Source organism: Hibiscus syriacus, unplaced genomic scaffold, assembly GCF_006381635.1.
Source record: "Hibiscus syriacus cultivar Baekdansim isolate YM2019G1 unplaced genomic scaffold, ASM638163v2 tig00111191_pilon, whole genome shotgun sequence".
In the NCBI taxonomy this organism is placed as follows: Eukaryota; Viridiplantae; Streptophyta; class Magnoliopsida; order Malvales; family Malvaceae; genus Hibiscus; species Hibiscus syriacus.
The window spans coordinates 2,125,276-2,141,203 of NW_024063010.1; the positions used below are offsets into that span (position 1 = coordinate 2,125,276).

Here is a 15,928-nt window from a genome sequence, read left to right on the forward strand (position 1 = left end):
TCCATTTCAAACTCAATTCTTTGGATTTCCAAATTCGAAGGGATATTTCTGATTTGTTCTTCTATCGACCTTGATCCCTCTCCAGATGTTAAAGGTATTTTATCATTTACCCTCCTGATTCTCCAGGCTTCATAATCAGGCGTCAAAATAACATCCGCTCCAATTACTTTAGTCCTAAAAGTCATCCTCCAAGAATCAGCACATCTTTGATTTTCTTTCTATAATTGCCTTCTTATAATCAAATTCAGCACCAGTCAACCCATGAGTCACGGGAACAAACTGTCGGACACCGTACTGTCTCAATATCAACAAAGGAGCGTATCCCACTCCTCCCCACAGTCCCAGTAATATAATCCAGTCCAAATCTCCACACTTGAACAAGATTTGCATATGCATCAGCCACGGTGTTCGCCATGCTATGTTTTGACTCTGTAGATTCCGGAAGAAATCAATCCATTGATCTTTCTGAGATACTTCAGGCCACTCCTTCGTAAGGTACTCAGCAACAGGAGAATAATCTTTCAAAAAACGATTATAGTTGACTTTTTCCTTCCTTCCAGAAATGGCTTCTGATCCACACAGTAAGCAATTGAGCACAACCCATAAAACGACCTCCCCCTAACCTTCTACATATATCAAAGATCGGAAAGTTTCAGCAAGAATTGCATGGACTGGATTCACCTCTCTTCCTAACTTCTCAACCAAATCGACTACTGCTAGCTCGATCAGCCCCAAACATTTTGGAAAGATTACCAACCATATATACCCAAAGCAAATACATCTCTACGCACGTTTTCATCTACGTGTGCTTCAGCTATCTTTTGTAAGTGAGACCACGGCACTCCCTCACTTTCTCCCTTGCGTTGCAAGCGATCATTTACCCATTTGTCGCTTGTGCCCGAGATCTTTGCAAGCTTTGACTTAAAAGAAGGCCCTTTTATCGATCGGGAGTAAACTTTGTCCACTTTAACGCTTGGCAAATTCAACAGAAAGTGGTATTCCTCGAGGGTTGGAGTCATGTCCTCTCGGTTGAATGTGAAACAACTATAGGCCGGATTCCAAAACTGTATTATGCTTCGTATGAGAACCGGGTCTACCTTCACGTATATCAGATGAAATATATCCCCATAAGTCTGCTGAAAAGCTTGCCTCTCAATAAGATTCCAACTTTCCCAAATTGTTTTCAATCCCTGAAGCTCATTCTGTTTTAAAGAAGCTGGTGTATAATCAGACAGATCCGACACGTAGTTCCCTGATAGACTATCTCCCTGCTCTTTCTGCTTGGCTTCGGACCAGTTCCTTACATCTGCTGGATTCACTTCTTTGTTTAGGAAACTCCTTTCCATCGTGAAAGTCTTTCCACTTTATCGATACTCACAGATCAATCGCCTTTTCTAATGATATGTCTATGCAGTATGAAAAAAACAAACAAAAAAACAAAACAGTTAATCAAAACAATTGTATAAATTTAACATAAAAAGATATGTAAAACGGGAAATAAATCTACTCCATTTATGTATTATCTACCCGAATAATATTCCTCAAAAGGGTCCTACCCAAACATGCTTTTACCCTCCTAAATTTATTTAATTAAATTCTAACTGCACCTAAATTCTATTTCACATGCTTTAAAAGAATAAATCTATTCTACACACTCAAAAATAAATAAATGGTTAGAGTAGGTTTCTCCATTGTGTACGCCTATTTTGGGTACCTATTGACGGACAGAGGTTCAGTATGACTCTACCTAGTGTGACCGTTCTATGGTTCATTATATGCATGGTTTCGGCTCTTATCAGGAAAAAGGAACTCGAATTGTCCTTGATGTCGGTGCCCCCTTGGGCTACCAAACCCTCAATCCTCACCCATTACAGGTTTCAAACGGACCGAGTTCAATTCGAGGGGATTCACTGCCTTATACCCATACGAGGAATAAATTCCTACGAAGGTATAAGGTATGTATCCCATGGGTTATTTGCTAAAACTCATACGAAGAATAAATTCTTACGAGAGTAAAGCAATCACCCTAACTAATTTGGATCGAAGCTCATGTCTAGAGCTCATGTTATGCCAATGAAAGTGATGTGTGTGAGGAGAAACAAACAAACCTTTGACTCAAAAACAGGGAAAAATATAAAAAAAATAACACTCACGAGAACTAAGAAATATCTGAAAAAAATGAAAACAATTAAAATTTAGTATATAAAATAAAGAGATAAAATAAATAAAAATTCAATACATAGATCATAGTTTTACTAAAGATTCGAACTTATAATTTCCACCATAACGACCATATATAAGCGACCGACAACCTGACTCTCTTATCGTCCCCAGCGGAGTCGCCAAGCTGTCATAACCATTTTTTATAAAACAATTAAATATTATTTTAAAAACGATTATGACTTTAATTTTAAAAAAAATTGGGTGATTTTGGATTGATTGAAATAAAATGGAAAAGGGAGTCGCCATCGACCTTTGGGTTAGGTAGGTTGAATACCTAAAAACGTCTTTTAAAACAATTTTAAGAAAAATCATTTTTTAAGACAAAATTCGGTCTACGTTACCAAAGATTCATTTAAATAGATTCGGGAGTCGGTTACGTGTGGGGAAGGGTAAGCATCCCCACAACACCCAAAATTGGTACTGTGTCGCTTACACATCGTCGTAAATGGTGGAAATTACAAATCGAATATAAAGTTAAAATATGATCTGTTTATCGAAAATTGATTAATTTGCTTCGAATTAAATAATTAAAGAAAATTCTTTAACTCGAAAAGAAATCTCAAAATTAGCAATCCTCCGTCGGGAAACTAACTCGAATATTTCTTATCAGTTAAAGAATATTCCCTCCTCATTAATATTTAAAAAAACGTGAATCGAATATAAAATGAAAATCGATCTTCACATAAAATACATCGCTATTTAGTAATATACATCGCATTGTTCAACTTAAAATAAAAGGAATTAATTAGCAAAATAAATCAATTTTATTTCAAGTTTACATTTGTTCGAACGTCGTATCGGATTACACCACTTCGATCAAACGATGCTTTCCACGTCCATTCTACAAATCGTACTCTTAAAACACACGAACAAAAATCTTAACAAGCAAAGATATTTTATAGGAATTAAATTATAGAATACGTAAAATAAGTACTCAGGTACACATTTGCAAAACTATATATAATATGGAAACAACATATATAATAATACACGCAGACAATAAAACATAAATTTACAACTAATGTTTGATATAATAAGTAACAATGCCATAATGATAACAACGATCAGTGGAAAATAATTGTATATTATATATCTACAAACAGATTTTACCAACTAGAATAAAAACATAAAAATTAAAGGAGCATGAATAAATTAAAACAATAATAAACTGGAAGGTGAAAATTTAATCACGACGCAAATCAACAGATAAAAACGAATTTCGTACATTGCATACATTGAAATTTTAATAAAATGAATAATCGAATACATGACAAAATTAAAGATATTAACATAATGTAAAGAAATATAACAAGTCCAGAAATCACAAATCAGAAATAAATAAAAACATAAAATATAACATATTTAGTGACCAAATTAAAAAAACGAAACTGAAGTGCCGAAAATGAAATAAACAAAACAAGGAGATCCGAGGACTAAAATGTGAGACGCGGCATTGTATTAGGGGTTTAACGTGAATAATCCAATACTTTGAGCGACCAATGTAAAGGATGATGAGAAATGGAGGGAGCATAGTTGATATTAACCCAAAATTGATTTTAAAGTATACTCTTTGTTATTTCAGTGAAATCTAAACGATTTGGCCCCCCCCTCTCCCCTTTCTAAAGGAACAGAATGCTCTCCCTTCTTCGTGCAAACGGCGACCGACTCTCAAACACCTCGGTCACCCTCTAAGGATGGTCATTCCACTCCAACCGGCGGTTTACGAAACACGGGAAGTCCACCCAACGGAACTCCCTCAACGACACAATGTTTCCATACCTCCGTTCTTCGGCTGAACGAACCAAACCCATGGTCGACCACCACATGCGATGGTGCCACGACCTAAACCTACCTCGCAAGACCCCCGCTATCCTTCCCCGACGACAACCTTGGCCTTGACGAAGCACACTGGCAGCGAGGTAATCTAACTCCCTATCTCTATTTATTTTTTTTGAAACTGTAAAATTTGTATAAAGAACGTAGAACGAAAAATTATACACTAAAATCTATTTTTCAGTTGTATTATAAGGATTTAGAAAAATAAACCGAGCATGAAAATAAACAAGAAAATACCTCTTTGCTTCAAACAATTTTCGGTTCCTCTTTTTTTATTGCTGAAAAAACGTTTTTTGCTGAGAAATATTTTGTTACAGTGTTCTTCCTTCTCTCTTTTTCGTCCCCCCTCTACACTGATTTCTTGGGGTTTTATATAACCCATTTTACATAAATATAAAACAGAAAATAAAATGGTTGATTCCTTCACGTTCTGTAATACTAGGCTTTGGAGGTGATGCTGGCCTGTTGGAGCAGAGCATGGTCACGTATGGTGACCGGCATGGAGCTAACACATCATGGTGACTGGAGCAGGGCATGGTGTGAGTTGCTGGTGGCAGAGAGGTATGGCACGGGATATGGTGACTGGCAGAAACCAGCTCTGGACCGGGTCGGATTCCCCTTTGGGTCGGGTCTTGGATCAACTGTTGGGTCACTGGTTGGCCTGCAAGCATGTAACAACAAAATTAAATAAAATAATAATAATAATAATAAATAAAAAGACCCGGACAAAACGAGTGTCTACACTACGGACAAAGCAAAGATAATGTAAGCTTCATCAAATATTTTTTTCCTTAGAAATTAAAAAAGGAATTTGCATGTTTACGTACCTTGATTCGACAGAGTGCCTCGCATAAAATTATCGGAAAGATCAAGAGACTTAAGGGGCGGAAGTGAGCCCAGAAACCTAATAATATTAGTACCGGTGAAGGAGTTATCATGCAGAATTACGTTCCTGAGCTTTGAGCAATCCACAGAACCAGGATAATTATCACAAATCAACGAGTGTGAATCATCATCATCGTCATATATATATATATATATTGATTAAATTCCAACATGTATACCTCGGGCAGGGAAGGATCCGTTAAAGGAATTGCCACTAAGGTTCAAATTCTTAAGCGATTTGAGTTTCCTCAAAGAATGCAGATGGCTGCTTGTTAAAATGTTATACGAAAGATCCAACGTCTCCAGCTGTTGTAGCCTAGACCAACCATTAGACCCAATAAACAAGATATTATGAGCCAAAAATTTAAAGATATTAGATGTGATCATGTATGTAATAACCATACCTTGGTTCTCTTTCCATCTCATACAATTGTAGGCTAAAATGAGAGTTTTTAGATGTTTAAAAGACTGGACTAAGGTGATGTTCCAATTGAAGAGGGAGAGCCTCTGAAGCCGTCCGGTGGTGGAGTTGCAGCTAAGTCTCTCCCAGCCACAGCAATCACTCATCGGATCATCGACCCATGAAGGCAGTGCAACATGCTCTGCACCATTCATGACTTGTATCTTAAGAAACGACTTCAGTTCTAACAGCCCTGTCCTCTTTTCTTCAGAACAAGCTCTTTGCGCATCAGCTTGAGTGAACATGATCACCAAATTATAGGGTAAAGTACACAAATGGTCCCTCGACTATAGGATATTATTTTATTAAGTCTTTTGACTATTAAAAATTATAAAATGGTCATTCAACTATAAAGTGTTATTTTGTTGAGTCCCTTGACTATTAAAAGTTACAAAATAGTCATCTGACTATTCATGTGTTTCAAACATGTTTATTAGTACAAAATAGTCATCTGACTATTCATGGTCATTCAACCAAGCGACATCATCTGACTTTTTTTGAAGCGATGTTTATTAGTACTATAGATATTTTTTTTTATTAATCTGGGTAAGTACAAGGTAACATTGTTCAAAGATAACTCTCAACCAATTGATATTGAACGCTCACACTACTGACATTCCTGGTGCTTGAACCCGGAACCTTGAGGAATAACATCAATTCATTTACCACTGAGGTCGCTTGGTTCGTACTTGATAATATAGATTAGAGATAACAGTAGGGGAAAGTTTATATTTATAATTTTTCTAATATTTAAAATATATTGTAGTCAAGTATTCACATTCTCTAAATATACCCTTCTAATTTTTCAACTTTTGTTTAGGATTAGTTCGTTATTAACCTTAAAAAATTTTATAAAATTTTTCAACTTCTATTCAATAGTATAAAGTAAAGAAAGATAATGTCCACTTATTTTTATAAGTCAACTAAACCTAAGAGAAAAACACAAATGTTTAATATTTATTTTTAATAGATATTTTAATATTAATACTATAAAATCAGGGACAATCGATCAGTGATGAAATTGAAATAGTTTAAAGTTGAACACGAATCAGGAGATTTTAGTAGTTAAGGTATTTGTTATCATGTTATAAGGTATCAGATTCGAGCACCGCTTATGTAGGAATATGAACGTTTATTGTAAAAGGGTTGAAAATCTTTCAACAAATATTATCTTATATTCAATTTAGATTTATTAAAAAATATTTTAGTTTTAAAGAAAAAATTAGCTCAAAAAAATTAACAATAAAATTAAAACTTTTTATATCTCAATAATCAAAATAAGGCAAAATCTAAAATCTGATGTCGAGTTATATAATTTACCATCTTAATAATTTACGATATAGGTTTATCAAAAAAATATACAATTTGTGACATTTTAATCAATAGAGAATATAATTATTAATAAAAAAAATTACTTGTAGCATATCATCATATTATAGTTGAATCGAGTTTGATAATATCTTATTGATTCTTTAAATATTTAATTTGAACTCTATCTGAAATAATAACTTTTAAAAGAATTGATTAATTTTTCATTCGCCAATAATTCATATCTTTATTAATCAAAATACATTTTATGAAACGAATTAAAAGTAGGGTAAAGTATATAAATGGTCTCTTGATGACGAGGTATTACTTTAGTCTCATTAATATTAAAAGTTATAAAATGATCATCTGATTATAAAATATTATTTTGTTGAGTTCTTCAACTATTAAAAGTTACAAAATGGTCTCACGACTATTTATTATGTTTTAAACTCGTTCTTTTCCTTTAAAAATTTGACAATATTTTGAGTTGAACGTTAACATGTTGATTATGATATGACAAAATATGATCATAGAATCTCAAAAACTAGCATATCGCAATCATCGTGTCAACGTCCAGATTAGATAATCGCTAATTTTTTAACTGAAAAATGACGAGTTTAAAATATAATAAATAGTCAGGTGATCATTTTGTAACTTTTGATAGTTAAAGAACTTAATAAAATAGTACCCTTAGTCGCAACAACGGAACACAAGCTAGACTAGAGGGAGCCATGCCCCTCCAAAATTTAAAAAATTATAATTTAAACCCTTAAAATTTTCAAAATATTTAATTTGGCCCTCCAAAATTTTAGAAATTCAAATTAAATTTTAAATTTTTTGAATGTTCTTAATTAAGCCCCTTCCATAATTTTTGAAGATTCTCGTAAATCCTCCCAAAATTTCAAAAAATTTAATTAGACCCTAATTTTTTGGAAAAAATACAAAACTAAACCCTTTAAAATTCTTAATTTAAAGCTCTGATTTTTTTTTTAATTTTTAAGTTGCCCTCAAACTCTATCACTATGTTCCACCATTGCTTAGTCGGGGATTATTTGTGTAATTTACCCTTAAAAGTAATGAACCATAGCTTTATGCAGTGTTTTGAAAACCGGACCGGACCGGCCGGTTCAACCGGGAACCGCTGCCTAGTCTGGTTCAATCTACACCGGTTGAACCGCTACTAGTGAACCAGCCAGAACCGATGAACCGTTCGAACCGGACCTGCTGAAAACTGGAAAAAACCGCCAATTTTTTTTAAAAAAAATTAAACCGAACGACTTCGTTTCTTAAACGAGCCAAGTTGAACTCGAGTATTGCTGAGCTCGACTCGACTCAAACTCACGAGCTAAAAATTATCAAGTTCAACTCAAACTCAAAATATAATATTGAAACTTGAACTCGAAAAAGCTTGAACTCAAAAAAAATTTAGAAGCTCAATTGAAAGCTAAAATTCGAGGTTGATTGAAGTGAGAATAGTTCACTCAGTGCTCACTAAAAGACTCTATGATTTTGAATGCCAAATTATCTCTATTATTTGTAGAAGTTAGTTGGGATGCTCTTCTATGTTTCTTAGCAATGTGAGATTGTTTTGTTCTCATATTTTTACTCTTTAGACTTTTGGAATGCTCTTCTATATTTCTTAGCCATGCGAGATTATTTTAAAAAAAAATTAAACCAAACAATATCATTTTGTTATGATTTTTTTAGCCCCAAATTTATTTTTTTAATTATAATTATGTAATTATATTTATTATTTAATATGTTTTACCTTAAATATTATGTTGTAGTTAATTTGAATCATTTTGTTTTACTTGATTTTATGGTTTTTAACTTATATATATGTTATAACTTGCTTTGAATATGACTTGTAATATAAAAAATTATTTTTTATTAGATATTTTTGGTATTTTTATTTAATTTTTTAAATATTTATGACGTCGTCCGGTTCTTCCGACCGATTCGACCTGTTGAACCAGTGAACCGGTAGTATGATCGGTTCGTTAACGGGTTCGGTTCTGAAAACCATGGCTTTATGTACATAGAACTACAAAAAGAAATAGACGACACGAGAACTAAATGTATCATAACATAAATATATATACCTTCATCTTCAGTCTTCGTCTTCATCTATATAATATACGCATATAGCCAAAGTATCATGAGAAGCAGATACAACAGACCTCGACGCCAACTTCTACTTGTTCGGCATCGACTTCAGCCATGGCTTCAACCATATCTGCGGCTGCTTCCAAAACTTCACCTGCATCAACCCCATCTTCCTTCTCCTTTTTTGCACCTTCTTCCTCCTGCTGCTGCTCATTACCTTTCTTTTCTGCACAGTTAACCACAACTACAGACCCTAACACAATAAATAACACCATAGCAAAGATGACTGAAACAACCGTACCCCCACTCATCCTTATAATCCCTTAACTCTCCGTCGATACGAATAGGAAATGCAGAACACAATCAATCATTTATATAAGCTTTTTATATAGCTGTCTGCAATATGAAAACGAATTAAAAGAATAAATTACTAGGGAATCGGGTACTAGATGCTTGAATATCTTTAATATTAATTCCTTTTCACGATGATTATTAATTTGTTTTTCGTGTTTCAGATTTGTACTTAAATCTGTTGTCTTGTGTTTGAACTTTTGCTGGTTTTGTAATCTTTCGTTTGTTGTGATATGTTTGTTCCGGAAAAAGAAACAAAAAAAATTAGTATGGATTCATTTAATTAATTCTAATGTCATTTTAAGGAACTTTCAAGGCTGATTTATTCAATGACGGCTGCAATATTCATTTGGTTGACTTCTTGTTTTCTTCGTCGTTGTTGGATTTCTTCAACTCAACAGCATATAATCGTATTACGTTACCTATGTCGAACTGATTTGAAACAAAACCAATAAATAAGAAAATTAAAAGTACACGAATCAAATTGTCTTAATAACTAAAGAAATGATCATTATTCTTAGAAATTATGGATTTAAATATGAACATTTGTTTTCGAATTAAAAATCGTACATTAAAGATTATCCACGTGTAGTTTTAAATTGCCATATGTGGCTGAAGCTGACTTCACAAAACGTCCACCAAGCATGGCCTTGTAAATGTGTGGCCCCGAAACACCGAGTCTTCGATCACAATAAAAGAACCCGTGTCCCATATGTGTCCCCTTGTGAAATAGTTATATTTCCACAAATTTTGAATAATTTACAAGGCAATGGCTCTCAAAACTGTGTTTGCTACTATTTTGCTCTCAACTTTCCTGTTCATCTCATCTGCATCAGCATAAAGAGCAAGAACTATCAACGTTGGAAACTACGGCGTCGTTCCCGACGGTCGAACAGATAATGAGAAGGTATTAATACAGTACCAAAACTGGATTTTTTTGTTGTTTCTCTGAATGAATGCTTATGTTGTAATATTTAGGGTTTTCTTCAGGCATGAAACGATGCATGCAATGGAAATGGAGCTTCGGTATTGTATGTACCCAAAGGAGATTACGTGCTCGGACCGGTTGTGTTTTCCGGTCCATGCAAACGTCCGATAATGTTTCTGATGACCGGAGTCTTGAAGGCTTTACCCGGACCTTCTGCTGTTTCAAACTGGATAAATTTTCGAAATGTAAGTCTTCTGTTGATCAAAGGTGGTGGAACATTTGATGGTCAAGGACCTTCTGCTTGGCGTTTCAATAATTGTCACAAGGACCCTAACTGCAGGCCGCTTCCAATTGTGAGTATATATTTTTTATTTCATGACAAAAATTGTTATCTAGTATTTCTGATATGTTCTAATCCCAGAATCTCAAATTTGATTCGGTGATGAACTCGAGGATTGAATTCGTAAAATCAGTCAATAGTAACCAAACTCACATCTCATTCCACGGATGTAAGAACGTAATATAACAGACGTTGAAGTACTGGCCCCGGCAGAAAGTTCCAACACCGACGGAATCAAGATGGGGAGGTCTTCCGGCATCCGGATATTGAACTCGAAAATAAGCACCGGTGACGACTGTGTAGCCATCCTTTCCAGGAGCTCGAACATCGAAGTTTCGAATGTTCATTGTGGTCCTGGACATGGTATCAGCATCGGAAGCCTTGGCAAGTACCATGGTGAACTGCATGTTCATGGCGTGACCGTGACAGGGTGTACCTTTAGTCAAACCGACAATGGTGTTAGAATTAAATAATGGGCATCTCAATTTCCGGAAACTGCTTCGAACTTCTTGCCTCAAGATATTGTTATGGACTGAGTTCTAAACCCAATCATTATTGATCAGACGTATTGCCCTCTTACTGATCAAGGGGGTAATTTCTAATCAATTTTTTTGCTAATATAATTCTCCATTTTAATCAAAATCTTAATGATCTAATCTTGTTTTTGTTTTTTCAGGCATCATCTCATATTCAAATAAGAGATTTTACATATAGGAACACACGTGGAACTACAAGCTCTGAAGTTGCTGTTTCTTTTGAATGCAGCAAGAAATTCCCATGCAAGAATATAGCGATGACTGACGTTAATTTTGTTCATTCTAAACGTGGATTATCTTTGAAATCCACGTGTTCAAATGTTATTGTTCGTAGCTTCGGCCTTTAAAGCCCTCGCCCTTGCTTTTAGTTAGTAAAAACCTATATTTACACTGTAGTTCTGTCCATGGTTTTTGCTGCAGATTCTCGGTATATATAGTGTGTAGCTCTCCTGTTTCAACTCTTTAATTAAAAAAAAAGAGAGCTTATTTTAGTAGTCATTATTCTATAAAGATAGTTATTTGAAGCACATGTGGTAAAAATGTTTTTCCTACGAGAAACAGTACGATTACGACAAGTGCATTTGATTCCTCCCTGGGCAAGACCATGCTTATTATAATCATAAACTAGCAGGCAAAGAAACCCTAATGGGATTAACATTGTCTAAACAAAATTATGGAATAAGATTAAAAACAAATCTCAATCCGAAGCATAATCACAATATCGTCCGTCAAAAATGAAAAACGATTGCGAAGAAGAAAAAAGGGAAGTATTCGAGCATCCCTTCGACACTTTTTTCCATTGGGATGTCATCTTCCTCCATCCATGATCTTAAATGACTTGGTTGAATGGTTAAAGCAATGTTGGATGGGTAACTCGGGGCCTCACCGGTGTTTTCGAAGGGCTTACCCTGGAAAATGAGAATATAAGCATTACAGCATTAGCTTTAGATGGCAATCATTGAATTTAAAGCAACAAGTTCAGGGACACGCACCTGATGGGCTGGGATCCTAGCACCATCCCACTGCAATTAAGAGCTATTATGGCGCTTTCAGCCTGTACATAAAGGAAAAGTTATCAGACAACATTATGAAGGAGATATTATCACTTGGAAAACAAGTAATAAAGCACAGCTTCGTTGCACCGTACAAGTGAAGATGCATGCACAAAAGCATCGGTATGCTCATTGCACAGACATTCTTACACACAGTTTGATCTTGCAACATTTTGCTATAACATCTATACTGCAACATTTTAATGAACTATGGTAGAAGCCATTCAACTCATGCGATCAGTATCATACATCCTTTACAAGCTAAATGTAGTCATAGATAGGAGACTTGTTCCAAGAAGAACTCATATTTATATACAATTGACTTAATCAACTAATCATTTCCTCTTTAGAGATAAAGAGGTGAGGTTCAAATAGAAAACTATGAACCAATTGCAGATATGTTTCAAAACTAGGAATTAAGGCTGATTTTAGCCGAACATATTACTCCATTTAGAGTATAAGAGAAGAAATTAGAGCAGATAGATTTTTGCACAAATAGTTTGCAAAGAGACGTGGATGAAAATAAATTTAACAGCATAACAGGTATTGTGGTATACTGGTTAGAACCAGAGCCAAAAAAATAGGTTTCAAAGTATCATAAACATAATCTGAACCCGGATCTTTTTTGAATCCTGAAAATATGAACTTACCATGGCAAACTCAACAAAAGCAATACGGGTTGAATGCACGTTATCCCCTAAAAGCCTCAACCGAGTGACCTGAGAATTAAAATAAAATCGATGTCAACCTTCAAAACCTTTCTACCTTCAGTCTTCTAGTCGAAAACAGCCGGAAAAGGGCATGCATAGTATCGATACAATGCTAACCTCACCACAGGCTGATTCAAAGAAATTCTTCACTTCAGCTTGGGAAACCTTCAAGCAAAGTAAAATATTCTAGTAAAAAAAGATGCCAACCAATTACAGCAGTGATAAAAGTCCAGAACTCAAAACATTAATGTAAGCAACACAGGGTTTACCTTCTTGTCAATATTTGTACAATAAACTGTCCTGGTGCACATTTCCCTTTCATCTTCCGACTGCAATTGTAGTTATTATAATTAACGGCAAGTCGAAAAGAAAACTATAGAGAAACGTCAATAGCTATTTAGTAATATTGAAATGTCATTGGAAAGTGAACTTATATTCCAAACCGAGACAGCTAAGAGCCGGAAAGTTACTCGTCCATACCCGAGGGAGAAGTGTGGGTTCACAGGGAGGATGGCGGTTTTTGATGGCAAGACCCGAACTGGATAAAACCCTAGCATTATCCCATTGAGGTTCAAAGCAGCCCTTGCACCTTCTGTGAAAACAAAGTTCATATAAATGTAACATGTGAATAAATGTGCATTGATTTACAAAACAAAAGTTCATGTCTTGTCCTTAGCAGCTGCTTACCTTCATCTGCGAATTCCACGAATGCAAACCGAAGAACTGAATGCGGATCACCACAAACTCGGCAATCAACAACCTTCATAATAATTTCCAACCCACTCTAGAAATGTCATACATACAGAAATCTGCCCCATAAGCTATCAAAGAAAGTAATCCTATCAAGCAGTATCAACCAAAGCGGCAACATCCTTTCTTTTCCCGGGAAGAAGGAGATACTAAACCCTCGAAATCAAATTCATAAGTTCTTTTGGAATTTTATGAGGCTCTAAACAAAAAACCAAAATATGAAATGCAGAACCATGCCTTAATAAGATACAAAAGTGGAAAATGGAGAGAGATGGAGCTAAATGATAAAGCTAGAACATTATTGTTAATTATTCCACATGTAGTATGAGAGAAGAAATTAGGGTTGTAAATGAACCGAGTTCGAATGAACAGACTTTTGTTCATGTCTGCTTATTTATTTTTAAGCTTGTTTAGGTATGGTTCGTGATCGTTAAGGATTTCATAATCACATTAATGTTTGTTTACTTAAAGATAGGAGTATTTATTTAATGTCCGCGAACATATTCAAAAATATGTTCATGAACGTATTATTGAACATGTTCACAAACAATTAAAATCTTTTCATGAATAATAAACAAACAAACCATAAATGAACATAATTCTAAACTTTTAGATATAAAATAATCAAACATAAATATAAATATTTATTAAGTATCTTTGATAGAAAAAGATCAAATATAAATAAGCAAACTAATAAAGGAGATCATAAATGAACTAATAAGCAAGCTTGTTTGTAAACAAAAATGAACCGAACACACCTCTATTCAAACTTGTTCATTTAATAAACGAACATAAAATTTTCTTTCATATACATTAATTTAGCTTAACAAACAGCTCATGAGTAGTTCGTCGAGCCCTGTTCATTTACAGCCCTAGAAGGAATGAAGTTGTGCAAGATGCAGCATCACGGAGGAACAAACAGAGTTAAAACGGAAACTTTAAAGCCAGAACTTTAACTTACGTGTCCACAATTACTGAATAAGCCAGCAAGTTGCTCTTCAGTAACCTGAAAGAAATGATTTTCAAAAGTGACTTCACCAAATCAGAATGAAACCCGAAAAAGAAATGGTGTCACTGGTTAAACTTACATTCTGATCAATATCAGAAACATATACTGTTTGCCTAATGCTATCATCTCGCTGAGCTCGAAAAGCTTTACCATTAAGCCTTCTCCTACCTTGGCTAGAGTTGTTTCTTCTCTGGAAAACACAAAAATAGCCATTTGCCAAATGTAACCAACGGAAATTAAAGAACAAATGCAACACCATGACATGTTAATATTGAGCTTAACCTTTCAGCTAATTCTGTCAACTTTATTAATAGAGACCAACAGTCCAAAAAAGTTCAAAAACAGAGCAGCTGACACTAATTGAGCTTAACCTTACAAATGACAGCAAAACAGAAACCAGTTCAAAATGAAGAATTTTATTAAACAAAGACAGGAATCGGACTGCAAATGCGTAACCATTCGGATTACAAAAGGAAGCAATTTTAGAACCCCGATCTGTCTAAGCAATCAAAAGCATATCCATCAATAATCCACAAAAACCCTCACAGGAAAGATGACCATTTTCCCAAAAGAAAAATAAATAACACTAAGAATTAGCAAACACCCATCGTTCAGAACATAGTATTAAACAAAATGTAATTCAGTTGAGAAAAAAAATACCCTTCTGTTGGAGTGATTCACATTTCCAGCTGATTTGTTATCAGCAGCACCTGATCGAATTTACTGTCATTTTTGGTCTGACTCTGATTATAAGATGACGGGAAAAACTCTTTGGCCAAAGGATTCAGCTTTGTGAACATATCAACCAGATTCTGCACATTGAATTCCTTTGATTCTGCTTTGGCTGTTTCCACCACCAAATTGTTCTTCTTGTCATTAGCAGCTGCGGCTACTGGCGCTGCCTCACCTGACTTGTCAGCAACTGCAGCCATAGAATCAAAACCCAAAACCCCCCAAAGAAAATAAATAAATAAATAAATATAACCCAATGAACAGAGGAAATGGTAATTGGATTTTGGTAAATATGTTGTCTTTATTTCTTCTTTCTCACTACGGAGCAAAAAAGTTCAGAGCTTTAGAGAGAACAATTAAGATTATCGATGTGCCTCATAATAGATAACCATTGTAAATGTCTAGAAATGGAAATGACAGTGAAAATGCAGATTGGGTTCTCTTTTTCTTTTGGATGTGATTTAATTAAACTGACAAATACATCAAAATCAAAAAAGAGAAAACAAAACTGGAAGAGACTGCAGCGATGAAAGTTAAAAAATGGGAGAATACGAGTGTTATAACATAAAAAAAAAATTCAGTTAGCTTCTATCTTTTTTCCCTATAAAATATATTTCACATTTGTTGAAATTTAAATTAAATGTATCTAATAAAAGAAAAATATTTTTAATTATTTTTTTAAAATTTAATATCAGATTAAGT

The 15,928-nt window shown here is 34.5% G+C and overlaps 1 pseudogene; it reads right to left on the minus strand.

The window, feature by feature from the left end:
- Window positions 1-11,823: 11,823 nt before the first annotated feature.
- LOC120155402 lies at window positions 11,824-15,716 on the minus strand (annotated as a pseudogene).
- Between the last annotated feature and the right edge of the window lie 212 nt (window positions 15,717-15,928).